A 15,287-nucleotide genomic window follows, 5' to 3' on the forward strand; every position below is an offset into this window, starting at 1 on the left:
AACGGTAGAGGCGGAAAAGCGCAGGCGCAGCAACTGTTGATCGCAATTTGCGGGGAGGAGAGTTCGGAGAGGTCGCGTTTGCCCCGGTGCAACTGTAGAAATGCGACAGAGAGAGCCTGTGTCCTGTCCACCAACTAACGAACCTCGGTCTCTGTGGACTTACTGTGATCCAGGCACTCTGCTAAAGAGTTTATGTGTGTTATTTATCTTTACCCTAATGAGGTAGTTACTCTGTTATTCTCCTATTATAGGCTAGGGCTAGGTTGTTAAACGTTCTTTAATACCATTGAATGCAATGTTACAGGACAACTCTGCCAGCTGTGCGAACTACTGGGGAAGCCGTGGATACTATGGTGAATATAAGCTAGACTAGATGGTACTGCTCACATGGAGCTGGTGGGGGAGGGGATTACACATGTAAATACATGTGAAATTGTTACCGGTATTATGTGCTTCATAATTCCTTGAGAGGGTGTAGCAATCATCTGGGGATAAGAATCTGAAAAGCCACAATCAGAAAGTGGTCAAAACAGTGACCAGGAGTTAATTAGGGAAAGCGGGAAAAGAGAAAGAAAAAAGAGGGGAAGAGGAGAGCATGAATATTTCAGGCTGTGCAAGGCCTGGGATTAGAGTAAACATGGTGTGAGGAAAGCTGTAAATCAGGGTTTCTCAACCTCTGTACTGTTAATATTTTGCTCCAAATGATTCTTTGTTGTCGAGGGCAGCCCAGTGCTCTGTGGGAGGTTTAGCAGCATCCCTGACCTCTAGCATCCCCCCACCCACCTTGTCACACCATCAGACTTAGGAAGTGACTGGTCTAAAGGAAGAGTGATTGAAGTAGCGAGTGCGGGAGCCACATTAGTGGTGAGGCTGAGCTAAGGCAAGGGCCAGGATACCTTGTCTTGTTGGATTCTGGCGTTGGTTCTAAAAGAAAAGGGAAACTACTGAAGGTTATGAACTAATGAGTGGCATTGACTATTTTCTTTAAAAAAAAAAAAAAAGAAAGGAAAGAAAAAAGAGTGAAAGAAAGAAAGGCAAAGATTGCTGTGGCTGCTGTGTTAAATCACTTTTTCAAAGTGGAGAAATCCTAACTACGCTAACTCCAAATGCCACGGTATTAATCAATGAGCAGAACTGTCTTCAGGATTTATAGTCCTAATATTTATATCGAGAGCCATTGTATTGTATGCTGGGACCAAAATCCTGACAAATCTGGCCATTGGTCTGGAATGGAATTTCCAAAGGAATGATAAAATTTTATTGGCTAAAACGAAACAAAGAAGTAAAAATAAAATAAAAACACATTTCCCTCCAAACTAAAAAAGCAGCAGCAAAAGGATATAAACCAAAACATCAAGGACTGTACTCTAGAGATGAACAGGCAGCTACACTTTGAGGTTTTCTACTGCATTAGAGAATGTCTGAAATTGCTCATCCAACTATTTACCACCTTTTACAAATAATTTTAGGATGTATTGATGTAGGTACCATCCGTATAACTCAAGATAGACTGATCATATATACTGATTTGCTGGAGATAGTCTCATTGTCCCATTTTACGCGTGATTTTTCTAGCAGAATTATTAATATGATTACTTTTTCACTCTCAAAAATATCCCAGTTTGATTGATAAATCACATGATTGTACTCTCTAAGCTATATTAGCTCTGAAGCTGAGTTTCTCGTCATGAACAATATGCAATAATCTATCACTTTATCTACTTATGATTGTGATTCTTTCATTGAAAAAAATTCTAGTCTGTTTCTCCTGATACTTTCATTTTTTCCTATCCAAAAGAAATATTACTCTCAAAAATGAGCAAAGTACAAGAATGACTATTAATGTGAAATAAGTCATATAGAAAGACAAATACCATATGATTGTGCTTATATGCAGAATCCAAAGGAAAAAATAAATGAACAAACAAAACGGAAACAGACTTATAGATATGGAGAACAAACTGATGCTTGCCAGAGGGGAGAGGGTTAGGGGGTTGGGTAAAAAAGGTGAAGGGATTAAGAAGTACAAATTGGTAGTTACAAAATAGTCATGGGCATATAAAGTACAGTGTAGGGAATATAGTCAATGATATTACAATAACTATGTATGGTGTCAGGTGGGCACTTGAAATATCAGGGGGAATACTTTGTAAATGATATGGTTGTCTAACCACTATGTTATCCACCTGAAAATAATATAAAATAATATTGAACGTCAACTATAATTAAAAAGTGAAATAAAAAAGAATATGAATATTAATAATGAGCTGATTAAGGATGAATTGTTGGATATAGATATTATTCAAGTTCTGCTTTTGTCTATGAAAGCAATTACCATATTTGTTGGATTTTTTCCTCTCTAGCCTCTGCCTTTGCTGAGAAACCAAGCAATAAAATTGAGTCACATGATTAGATCTTCCATATTGTTTGGCATTGAGTTATAAGCCAAGGTATCCTGTAGAAGCCTCTTGGGGGTTTTGAGAACACCAGTAAATTTCACAGCTAGTCAGGTAGGTCTTCCTTTTTGGAAAATTTATTTATTTATTTATTTATTTATTTATTTATTTATTTATTTATTTATCAATCTAGGGATCTATCAATCTTATCTATTTATTTATTTAATGTTGTACCTCTGCACCCCAAAAGAGGTTGAAGTAAGTTATAGTAAAGAAAACTGGAATAATTGATAAATGTGCTGACCTCTGTTAGAGTCGTTGAGCTGACTTAATTAGGAATACAAAAACTTACCCAGGTGAAGAGATGATGGACCAGGAAGTGGGCTTGTGACAGCTATCTAGTCCTTCCCTAGAATCTAGTATGTCAGTTACCAAAATTGTAACAATAGAAGTAAAGTAATATTTTTAATTAGTGTGATAATCATGCTAGTGTACATACTAACACTTTTACATGCTTCAAAAACATTCCTTTTTTTTTTTTTTTTTTTTTTTTTTTTTAGGATGGCAGTGAAATTGTATTTAGATATTTTAGAATTACCTTCTTTTCCCTTTGTTTTATCATAAATATGTCCTGGGGAATTGTGCCAGAAAGTTATGGTTTGAACATGGGTAGTTTTCCCCTATTTTCAGCTATATCTACAAGCTCCAAATAAGGTAGGGATTTGGCAGCTGTGAGGGTATCATGTCAAGTTCCACAATGAAACCTGACAATAATGGTAAAACCATTGTAAGTGCTAGAAATATGTTTTCACTACCCCTGGATTATTAATTATGTAACCCCATGTCCCAAATATGACAACTGTATTTCCCCCAAATTATCCTTTATCCCTTAGAAAAAGTCTCCTCATCAAAATTTGCTTCTATTATTTAAATGATTTACTCTGAATTATTTTTCTTTGGGAAGACAAAACTTTCAAGTGCCTCATGTTGTTGCCAAAAAATCTTTTTCGATAATTTTTAAAGTCATACTGTAAGTATTTTTATTGTACAGGTCACAAATATCCTTCTAAATAACAAAGACATTTATAATATTAGGTGAATGGATACTGTAGTTTGGAATATGAATTTCAATGACTTTAATGGAAATTTTATATCTCAAATAACTTAGAAGGGGAGGTAATGTAAAAACAAACAAACAAAAAAAAAACCATTATCAGAGGACTGGGCCCTAGTGATGGCAGAGCACCTGTGCTAAAGATGAAAGCGAAGCATTTGAAATATTTGACACCTAACACCTATGCATACTTACACCTATGCAGAGTCAGGCACTGCTCTAAGCATTTTGTACCTTTTAACTTAATTACTTTTCCTAATAACCCAATAAGGTAGGTACTATATATTTGACATACGATGAAACTGAGAGCAGAGTGGTTACATAACTTGTCAAACATTAGGCTAGGAAATAGACCTGAGGTTTGAACCCAGACAGTCTGGCTCCCAAGTCTTTGTGGTAAACCACTAGACTGTATGATTATTATTGTTATCCTATATAATAAAAGGCTAATATACAAATCGATCAAACAGCTGAACGACTGGTTGCTATGACATGCACTGACCACCAGAGGGCAGATGCTTAATGCAGGAGCTGCCCCCTAGTGGTCAGTGCACTCCCACAGGAGGAGTGCCTCTCAGCCAGAAGCTGGGCTCACAGCTGGTGAGCGCAGCGGTGGTGCTAAGGATGTCCGACTGACGGCTTAGGCCTGCTCCGGACATCCCTGAGGGCTCCCAGACTGTGAGAGGGCGCAGGCCAGGCTGAAGGACCCCCTTCAAGTGCACGAATCTCATGCACCATGCCTCTAGTTGTTACATAATGTAAATATGGAAAAAGGCAATGTTTTTAATGCATATACTACCTTACCTAGCATGTGATTATATTTTTATTATGTATATTATAGATACTAAAATTTAATGGGTAAACTCCTTTAACATGTTTTATATATATTACATATATAGTTTTTCCTATATAATAAAAGCCTAATATGCAAATAGACCAAACAGCTGAACAACCGAACGGGTTGGTATGACGTGTGCTGACCACCAAGGGGTGCAGGCGGAACATGGCGGGCATCAGTAGCAGGAGGCAGAGCGCAAAACATGGAGGGTGTCAGCCGCAGCAGGATGGTGGAGCAGGTAAGTAAGGATTCCAGACCAAGGTGGACCACTGGTCGCTGTCATCAGGGCGAGCCTCTAGTGGTTACTGAAAATTCTTTGCTCCTGTGTGCCACAGTCTTGCCTGGCATTCGTACCTGCTGCTGGTGATGGCCCTGCTTGCACCTGCTGCCAGCACCAGAGCTGCAGCTTACACCCACTGCTGGCACCAGCCCCCCTCGCACCCGCAGCTGGCACCAGAGCTGCCGCTTGCACCCATTGCTGGTGCTTGGCATTGGTCCCGATCGCTCAGCGCTGTCAGCGGTTGTGAACGGTGGCTGCCGGCCCCAATAGCCCCTGAGGGCTTTTCCACCTTCCCCTGAGGGGCAATTGGGGCAGCAGCCGCCACTCGCACCCGCTGCTAGTGCTGGCCCCAATCGGTTCGCACCATTAGCGGGTGTGAGTGGGGCTGGCACTGTCAGCATGTGGAAGTAGTAGTGGCGGCAGGAGCAGGACTGTGGTTGGAGGGTCCAGGTGGGTCCACAGAGGATAGGCCGAGACCCACCCCTGTGTCCACTGCAGCCTCGCGGCCAACAGTTCCTTTCACAGTTGTGCCCACAAATTCATGCAGTGGGCCCCTAGTATATGTAGATATACTAAAATTGCAGTTAGTTGTTAATTGTATTTGTGTCCCAAAGTGTATACATATTCAAGTTGATAAAAAAAATTTTTGTAATCTTCTCATTGGGCATAAGACAAATCACCTAATGTTCAAGTTTACCTCATATTAGTCATGTAATCCTATCTAATAAAAGAGAAACATGGTAATTAGCATACGACCGCTAGCCTTCCCATTGGCTAATCAGGGAAATATGCAAATTAACTGCCAGCCAAGATGGCGGCCGGCAGCCAGGCAGCTGGAAGCGAACATGAGGCTTGCTTGCTTCAGTGATGGAGGACTCCAACGTTCCCCACCTGCTGCTGCAGGCCTCTGAGCTGCAACTCTAAGCAACTATGTTACAAATATAGAAGCTAAACAAAACCCCAGAAACCTGCTTTAGTTGCCGGGCTTTAGCCAACAGGATTGCAACATTGTTTCAAATACAGAAGGTAACCAAAGGCCAGAAACCTGCTTTCAGCAGTGGAGGCCAAAGAGCTAGACCCAAGCCTCAGAGCTAAAGCTGGCCCAGAATAAAAAGAAAAAAGAAAAAAAGGAGCAGTTGGGAGTTTCAGTCACCTGCCAGCCTGAAAACAGCCCTCAGCCCCTCACCCAGACTGGCCAGGCACCCCAGTGGGGACCCCCACCCTGAAGAGTGTGTGACAAGCTGCAAACAGTCATAATCCCCTCATCCAGGCTGGCCAGGCACCCCAGTGGGGACCCCCACCCTGATCCAGGACACCCTTCAGGGAAAACCAGCTGGCCCCCACCCGTGCACCAGGCCTCTATCCTATATAGTAAAAGGGTAATATGCCTCCCAGCACCGGGATCAGCGGAGCCATGAGGCCTCCCGGCACCGGGATCAGCGTGACAGGGGGCAGCGCCCAAACCCCCTGATTGCCCTGCGGCTCTGTGTGTGACAGGGGGCAGCGCCCAAACCCCCTGATCGGCCCTGCTCTGTGTGTGACAGGGTGCGGCGCCCCAACTCCCCACTCCCCCATGGGCCCTGCTCTGTGTGTGATGGGGTAGAGCTATAACCTCCCCATCAGCCCTGCCCTGAGTGTGACAGTGGCGGCGCCTCAACCCCTTGATCGGCCCTGCTCTGTGGGTGATAGAGGGCGGCGCCCCAACCCCCCCCACACACACGGGCCCTGCTCTGGGTGTGATGGAGTAGAGCCATAACCTCCCCATCGGCCCTGCCCTGAGTATGACAGGGTGCGGCACCCCAACTCCCCTATCGGCCATACTCTGTGAATGACAGGGGGGAGCTCCTCAACCCCCTGATCGGCCCTGCTCTGTGCATGACAGGGGGGAGCTCCCCAACCCCCTGATGGGCCCTGCTCTGTGCGTGACAGGGTACGGAGCCCCAACCCCCCTGATGGGCCCTGCTCTGTGAGTGACAGGGGGCAGCGCCCCAACCCCCTGATTGGCCCTGCTCTGTGGGTGACGGGGTGGTGCCACAACCTCCCCATCGACCCTGCCTTGAGTGTGGCATGGGGCAGTGCCCCAACCCCCCAATCGTCCCTACCCTGAACGTGACTGAGGGTGGCATCGCAACCTCCCGATCTGCCCTGCTCTGTGCATGACAGGGGGCGGCGCCCCAACTCCCCAATCGGCCCTGCTCTGAGCCCCACCAGGGGCTGCACCTAGGGATTGGGCCTGCCCTCTGCCACCTGGGAGCAGGCCTAAGCCAGCAGGTCGTTTTCTCCCAAGGGGTCCCAGACTGTGAGAGGGCACAGGCTGGGCTGAGGGACCCCCTTCCCCCCCAAGTGCACAAATTTTTGTGCACCGGGCCTCTAGTTGTATGTAATAAAAAGCTAATTTGCAAATTGTCCCTTGGGAGTTCTACTAACTGAGAGTTCAACTGCTTGCTATGACGTGTGCTGACCACAAGGGGGTGGCACGGAACGAGGGAAGCCCTGGCCGGCAGCCAGGGAAAGGAAGGCCCAGATTGGCTTAATTGCTGGCCAGGCCTAGGGACCCTACCCATGCACAAAATTTGTGCACCGGGCCTCTAGTTTAATTAATAATGTATAGTGATTAATAGTGCATGTTTTGGGGCCACTGCCTGGTTTTACATCCTTCCACTTATTAGTCTTGTGCCTCACTTTTCTCATGTGTAAAAGCAAGAAGTAGTGTCTGAGATAATGCATGTAAGGCTCAATGCCTACTAGTAAGTATAAAGGGTTCAATAAATGTTTGCGGTTATTATCAGTGGTGAATTTAAATGGGTACAGAAGCAGTAGGATTTTTTCAGCAACCAAATGGACTTTTAAAAAATTGTAATGATTAAACTTGAACAAACTATGCATTTCTGAGATCAATTGCACACATTCACTCTGATGCTTCCCTGATGATTCTGTATTATTCTACTATTTGCCTCTTTGGTACTGTGAAGTGTATTAAAACTATGTTTTCATCTCTGTGTCAGATTTCCCAAATTGGGCTTGTCTGCATTGGACATTTAAGTTTCACAAATACCTTTTGATAGCACACACTATTGGTTAAGAATCACTCATATGTTACAGTAGCTGTAATTGAAAATTGTGGACAGTGCTAGCCATATTTGATTTTTCTTGGTGTTTTCATGTCATTTCAAACAGTAAAGAAAACGTGTTCATCTTTTTGCTTTATCTTCCTTTCTCTTTCCCCAACACATGGAATTTATCAGGAGACAGTGCATAAGATGAATTGTAGAAAATATATTTATTTGCAAAGAAAGAAAATGGCAGTGTCTAGTCATATAAAACAGTTGCCATATGATATTTCTGAAAATCATAGAGGAATCGGGTTTTATTAGACTCAGTGAGAGAGAAGCCTAGAAATTACTATGAGTGTAATATACTTCCTTTAGGCAGTTTATCTTTTATATTTTACAGTTAGAATTCTCCATGACCTTCTCAGTTATAGACACTTCAAGCTACCAGTGCTTATCATTATAGTTTAACTCTGCTATTATAAAGAATGTCATGTTAAACTTTATTTTATTTTAAGATAGTATTTATCAGGCTAGATATAGCTGCTCTGAGAGCTTTAAGCCAGACAAATTTAAATATAAATTTTAAACATTCTTGGTTTAACATTATATCTTGCCTTTTGTAGTACACATGCCTAAGGTACAGAATTGTAATTTTTAAAATATATTTTATTGATTTTTTACAGAGAGGAAGGGAGAGAGAGAGTCAGAAACATCGATGAGAGAGAAACATCGATCAGCTGCCTCCTGCACATCGCCCACTGGAGATGTGTCCGCAACCCAGGTACATGCCCTTGACCGGAATCGAACCTGGGACCTTTCAGTCCTCAGGCCGACGCTCTATCCACTGAGCCAAACCGGTTTTGGCCAGAATTCTAATGTTTCACTTTTATCTGATTTTCACATTGATGTCTTGATAATAATGGTGCCTCACCTGAGATAAGTCACTAAATGAGAGAGGTGGCCATGTGGGAGCCATGCACCCTAGCCTGTAGCCCTTGGGCAGCAGCAGCACACCCTTTCTTAAATTGTTATTTTTATTTTCATTCTTTTCTGTGTCAGAGAATGCATGTTCTCTGAGCAGAGAATTCTTACTGGAGAGAGCAGGTTACGCTATCTTTTTTTAATATATATAATATATTTTTATTGATTTCAGAGAGGAAGGAGGAGGGAGAGAGGGCTAGGAACATCCATGATGAGAGAGAATCATGGATTGGCTGTCTCCTGCAAGTCCCCCACTGGGGATCGAGCCCACAACCTGGACATGTGGCCTTGACCGAAATCGAACCTGGGACCATTCAGTTTGCAGGCCGACACTCTATCCACTGAGCCAAACCGGCTAGGGCAGGTTACTCTATCTTAATCATAATACTTTTCGTGTACTTAGATACGACTTTTTGTTATTATGACTACTAATTATAATACTAATCAAGCTCTTCCTTAAATGAAGATAATTTTATAAATATCAGAGACATGTGATATCAAACTTATGATTTTCATTAAATTCTGCGAATTAAAGTCTGGAAGTCATAGATAAACATTTTTGCCTTTTGATTTTGCATTAGGCAGTCAAGATGTTTTTGACTCTCCTACAGTCCTAAATTTGCAGAATTTAATGAAAATTACAAGTCCCCTACTGTCCAAGATCATGAATTTTCCCCCTGGAAGTAAATATAAACATTTATTGACTGTTGCTAAGATTTTATTAGAGAAAGATTGACATAATTTAAAAGAATGGTTGATTTTAGGCTTATAAATATTATTTCATTCCTGGACTATCTCTAAAAGCTCTTTACATTAACTCCAAAATTGCCTTCTGTACTAACTGCTGTTAACATATACTCCTTCCCAATCCCTGGAAATTAAATGTGTCAACTTCACATTAAAATTGGGAAAGGGCCCTAGGAGATTAGCCTGCATTCACTGAGATATATTTAAAGTGAACAAAAATAGACTGGTCTTCACGGACAAATCAGGACAGCAAGTGCCTCAGAAAATTACCCACACACCCCATATTTGACTGGCTTCACATAATGAAAATTAAAGGGAATCAGAACGGACCCGAACCTGGAGATTATTCACTCTCCACCCTCTGATTTTACCAGTGAGGATCTGAGGCCAAGAGAAGTGAAGAAACCTATTCTAAGACCTAACTTTCACATGCTGTCATGACATTTCTGACCCTCACAGGGTCCCAAAATCTAGCCATGAGCTCCTCTGCTCTTGCCAGGTGTGCCCCCTACCCCATTTGGAAAGGCTCCCTACCAGCCTGGTTCCCTGATTAGCCACACTAGCTACACCCTCACCTGGTCCTCAACTTAATTGATCTTACCTTCCTACAAGCTGGTGAAATTATTCAAACAAATCATATCCCCCCAGGGGAGTCAGGGATGACCCCACCCAGCTGATGCTACAAAGTCTACCTCCCACAGCCCCTGCTTGGTCACTCTGTTCTGGAGTGCAATCTCCACGTGGCCCTGCAGGATTTGTGCTGTCCTCTCCATAGGGGCTGTGAGTGTGACAGGTGTCAGTGTTCAGCCAATCACTCCTTCAACCACAGGGTAAACAGAAGGTGTTCAGACATGGGATTTGACTCTAAGGTAGATACTGTTACTATCCTCAGTTTACACAGGATGACATGGAGGCACAAAGAGGTAAGTGGCTTGTCCAAAGTCGCATGACTTCTGAGCAGTAGAGTTAGGGTTTGTACCTGGGCAGTTAGCTTCAGAGATTGTGCACTTAACTACACATTATTTTCTCTCTTTGACACCCACTCAATCTTTTTCTATATCACATATATTTTTGTGATATTTTCCTGGATACCTCTCCTAAGTTTGGATTGCAGATTACAAAAAATTAAATGCATATGATTGCATTGTAAGTAGTAATTCATTATCCCCAAGGCCACAGCTAGCTTCAGATATGTTTGAATTCAGTAGCTTAAACAATTTTATACCTTCCAATGATCTCAGCAAGCGTCCTCAAATCACAGCTCTTTGGCTCTGATTGAGCCTTGTGCCCATTGCTGAAGTAACCATGGTGGCAGGGAGCATGAACGCTCTGATTGATCTGCCCAAATGAGTCACATGCCCACACTTGAAACAAGGGTGACATCAGTACAACCTGAACCACAGAAACTCGGCCTCAGGGAGGGTGGTCTCCATGCAGTATTACTAGACTCTCATTCACATTTTATTGGAGATTTTTTTTGAAAGGGTTTTGTTTTTATCCCTTTTGGAACAAATATGCAAGCAAAATTACTGTTTCTAAGAATGTTTTGCTTATAATGGTTCTTGTAATAACAAAAGCTAACTTTGAGTTAGTGCTTTCTATATACCAAACACTGTCCTAAGTATTTTACATATATTGCTCAGTTACTCTTCACAAGAACTCTGTGGGGCAAATGCTCTCATGTACTGATGAGAAAACTGAGATGTAGAAGCGCCTGGTGTACCTGGAAGAGACTGTGATAACTCACCCTCATTGATCCAGTTTAGAAGTGGTACAGTCAAGATTCTCACTCAGGGAGATGGGTTCCAGAGCCTCTTCTCCAATTGCATCATAAGAAAGGTTGCTTGTCATGTATAGAAACTGAAGCCCACAAGGAAACAAAAGAATTTATCACTTACGTCAATGCCTGATGGTCACTGTCAGGAAGACCTTAAGGACCGTCAGTTGATCCCTCTGCCCACCTTACACATAATAATTAGGACTTACAGTAGGACCTAAAGTTTATACATAAGGACAAATATAAATATGTAAATTAGTTTTCCAAGTTTGTGCTAGAAACAATAGTTTTTATTTTTTTACTTTATTTTTTAATTAATTTTTTCAATATACAAAATAAATATATTACTAGATTGTACATACAAAATAATTAGCTATTTACATGCAATAAACATTAATATTTCAAGAAAAACAATTTTAAATATAATATTACATGCAATAAACATTAATATTTTAAATATCAAAACTGTACTAACAGTATAATATCACAAAAGTAGGAAATATTAAAAATCTGCAAGTAGGGTTACTTCTATTACATTCTTTTTTTTTATATTACACACTTTTATTCATATTTCTTGTTATAAAATTGATGTTGTTTGTGGTATTAAACAATACAGAAGTATACAGAGTAAAACTGAAAGTCATTCCATCCACTCAAACTAACCACTCAATAGTTTTGTTTTTGCTTTCATGCATTTTTTTTTATATATAAGTCCAAGCATAAAGCTCTCTCTCATCTCGTTTGACACTGAGTTTGTTAATAAATTTTGCTCTTACAAATTGCCTTGGTAAACATACTCGTGCTTACATTGTTGAATTTATTTCTGGTATTTTTATAGAGTATACTCTTAAATGTGGAAATATTTGATCAAAGGATACATACAATTACATTTGGTTTATAAGACCATATTGTATACCAATTTATATTCCCATCAATAGTGATAAAATGAGTACCCACTTCCCTAGATCCTTACCAACACTGATTTTTAACAAGCTTGGAAACTTTTGCCAATGTGATAAGGGGGAAAAATTATTAACTATTAATGAAATTGTATATTTTTATGTGCTTATTAACCATTTGTATTTCTTCTCTGGGTTTTTTATTGATATTCTCTGCCCATTTTTCTGTTAGGTTTTTAGGCTTACAGTACCACTTGTATAATATATTGATTTAAGCCCTTTGTCTTTTTGTTCTTTGTGTTATCCTATATAATAAAGCCTAATATGCTAAGTGTCTGACCGTTAGTTCGATCATTCAACCAGTCGCTATGATGCACACTGACCACCAGGGGGCAGACGCTCCGACTGGTAGGTTAGCTTGCTGCTGGGGTCTGGTCAATAGGGACTGGGTGAGATGGGCTGGATCTATTACATTTTAAAATAATTTTTTCTCTGGCTCTATTTTTGCTCATCTGTTTATGTTGTTCATTATATTCCACACAGGAGTGAGATCATGTGATATTTATCCTTATCCTTTTGCTCAGCACAATGCTCTCCAGGTCCATCCATGCTGCTGCAAATGGTAAGAACCTCTTTTTTTTTTTTTTAATATATATTTTATTGATTTTTTACAGAGAGGAAGGGAGAGAGATAGAGAGTTAGAAACATCGATGAGAGAGAAACATCGATCAGCTGCCTCCTGCACATCTCCCACTGGGGATATGCCCGCAACCCAGGTACATGCCCTTGACCGGAATCGAACCTGGGACCTTTCAGTCCGCAGGCCGACGCTCTATCCACTGAGCCAAACCGGTTTTGGCAAGAACCTCTTTTTTACAGCAGTGTAGTATTTCATTGTGTAGATGTACCACAGTTTTCTCATCCACTCATCTGCTGCTGATAGGCACTTAGGCTGTTTCCAAATCTTAGCTATTGTAAATTGTGCTTCTATAAACATAGGGATGCATATATCCTTTCTGATTGGCATTTCTGTTTTCTTGGGATATATTCCTAGAAGTGGAATCAAATGGGAGTTCCATTTTTAATTTTTTGAGGAACTCTATATTGTTTTCCACAGTGGCTACACCAGTCTGCATTCCCACCAGCAGTGCACGGGGGTTCCTATTTCTCCGCATCCTTACCAGCACTGGTCGTTATTTGTTGATGATAGCCATTCGGACAGGTGTGCTATGGTACCTCATTGTTATTTTGATTTGCATGTCTTAGATGATTAGTGACTTTGAGCATGTTTTCATATGTCAAATATTAATTGAGCATAATGGCTTGGGCCGATTTCTGGGTTCTCTGTTCAATTCCATTTGTCTATATGTCAGTTCTTGTGCCAGTACCAGGCAGTTTTGAGAACAGTGACTTTGTAATATAGCTTGAGCATCTTTACCATCATTATTCTGAACTGTTTCAGATAAATTTCTTATCTCTGCTTCATTTATCTCTTTTTCTGGAGAATTCTCTAGTTCTTTCATTTGGGGTTGTTTCTTTGTCTCCTCCTTTTGGCTCTCTGTTTGGGTTTGTGATTATGTATTAGGTAGATCCTCTTACCTCTCAGTCTCTGGTGCAGGATAGTATTAAAGGCTGTTTCTGACTAATTAGAATAGGCAAAGACTCAAAGCCTCCAGAGACAGCCTCTGCCTACAGACTGATAGGATTTTGACTTGAATTCCTCCCCCAGGCAATCATCCTCAAGAGTGGTGAGAGGTTTTTTTTTCCAACAGGGTGGGGCAGTTGCTTCTGCCTGGAGGCTAATTGTTACTTTTAATCTCTTAAGTGACCTCAGGGTGTTTACTAATAGGATGTGTCAACTGTCTTCCCCCCAGGCATGACCAATATCTATGTGGGAAAGATGTTCTACCCTTCCTGAAGGAATGTCTCAGCCCAGGAAGCTTGGGCTGTCTGCCTTCTGAGCTCTATTCCCTGAGTCCCCAGTCCTGGCTTCTGTGCTCACAGCTCTAGTCCACTTCACCCTCCCTGTGGCAGAACACAAGGTGGGTGGCTCCACAGGGAATTTTGTGCTTTGGCCTTTTAAGAGGGTGCCTGAATTTTCAGCTGTCATACCTGCAGACAGTGCCCCACTGCTTTTCACAGCCAGATGTTGTGTGGTTACCCTTCTCAGTTTTGTTTCTCTCTGCTGGGGGACCCTGCTTGGGGGTTAAATCCCAGAGTCCTCAGGGACAACCCCCCACAGCTGAGATATCTTCTCTGGGACTTCAGTTGCTATCTGTGGGCACTCAGCCAGCCTTTTTGCACTTCCATCCCTCCTACCAATCTCTATGTGGTCTCCACTTTCAGTCCTCAGGTATCAGAGTTCTTTCCTGCAAGTTTTCAGTTGATTATTTCTATGTATTTTAGTTGTAATTCCAGTTTGTTCCTGGGAGCATGTCTATGCAGTATCTACTTTGCCACTATTTTAATCCTCTAATAGTTTTTGAAAAAAAGAATGGGCCCAGCCGATGTGGCTCAGTGGTTGAGTGATGACCCATGAACCAGGAGGTTATGGTTTGATTCCAGGTCAGGGCACATGCTCCGGTTGTGGGCTCAATCCCCAGGAAGGGGTGTGCAGGAGGCAGCCAATCCATGATTCTCTCTCATCACTGAGGTTTCTCTCTCTCTGAAATCAATAAAAACATCAAAAACTTAAAAAGAACTATAAATTTTAAAAAATGGCCAACAGTCCCAGTTAGAGTCTAAAGGAATGTGATTAAAGTTTTAAAAAATTATTCATGTTATCAGTAGAACTATTTATCATCATGAGCATTGACTATTGTATTTAGAAGAACTTCGTAGCATTCTAGTTTTTCAGTTAAAAAAATCATACTTGTAAAGTATATCTCAAAACTTTGTCACCTCCTAAAAGGAAACAAAAGCAGTTTTTAACTAGTTTGCTAAAGCAAGCACCATCCTCTCTTCACAGTCCACCTTTTCTCTTGAAGGCACTCCCAATAAACAAAGCCTCAAAGGCAATATACTAAAGGTATGTTAATGTCTTAATATCTTGAAAAAAATATTAAGGTAAAAGATCTAAAAATTTTCTGTTTAGAATCATCATACTTTATTTATTTATTTTTTTTAATTAAATCTTTATTGTTCAGATTATTACATTTGTTCCTCTTTTTTTTCCCCCTCATAACTCCCCTCCTCCCAGTTC

The 15,287-nt window shown here is 41.4% G+C and overlaps 1 long non-coding RNA gene across 1 annotated transcript; it reads left to right on the plus strand.

Annotated features, from left to right (window-relative positions):
- The first annotated feature begins 30 nt into the window (after positions 1 to 30).
- Positions 31 to 12,707, plus strand: LOC132235802 (uncharacterized). Its single transcript, XR_009453088.1, has 4 exons — positions 31 to 222; positions 2,364 to 2,510; positions 4,446 to 4,586; positions 12,629 to 12,707. It is a non-coding gene; the product is annotated as an uncharacterized LOC132235802 (long non-coding RNA).
- The last annotated feature ends 2,580 nt before the right edge of the window (positions 12,708 to 15,287 follow it).

This window comes from Myotis daubentonii, chromosome 5 (genome assembly GCF_963259705.1).
Source record: "Myotis daubentonii chromosome 5, mMyoDau2.1, whole genome shotgun sequence".
Taxonomy (NCBI): Eukaryota; Metazoa; Chordata; class Mammalia; order Chiroptera; family Vespertilionidae; genus Myotis; species Myotis daubentonii.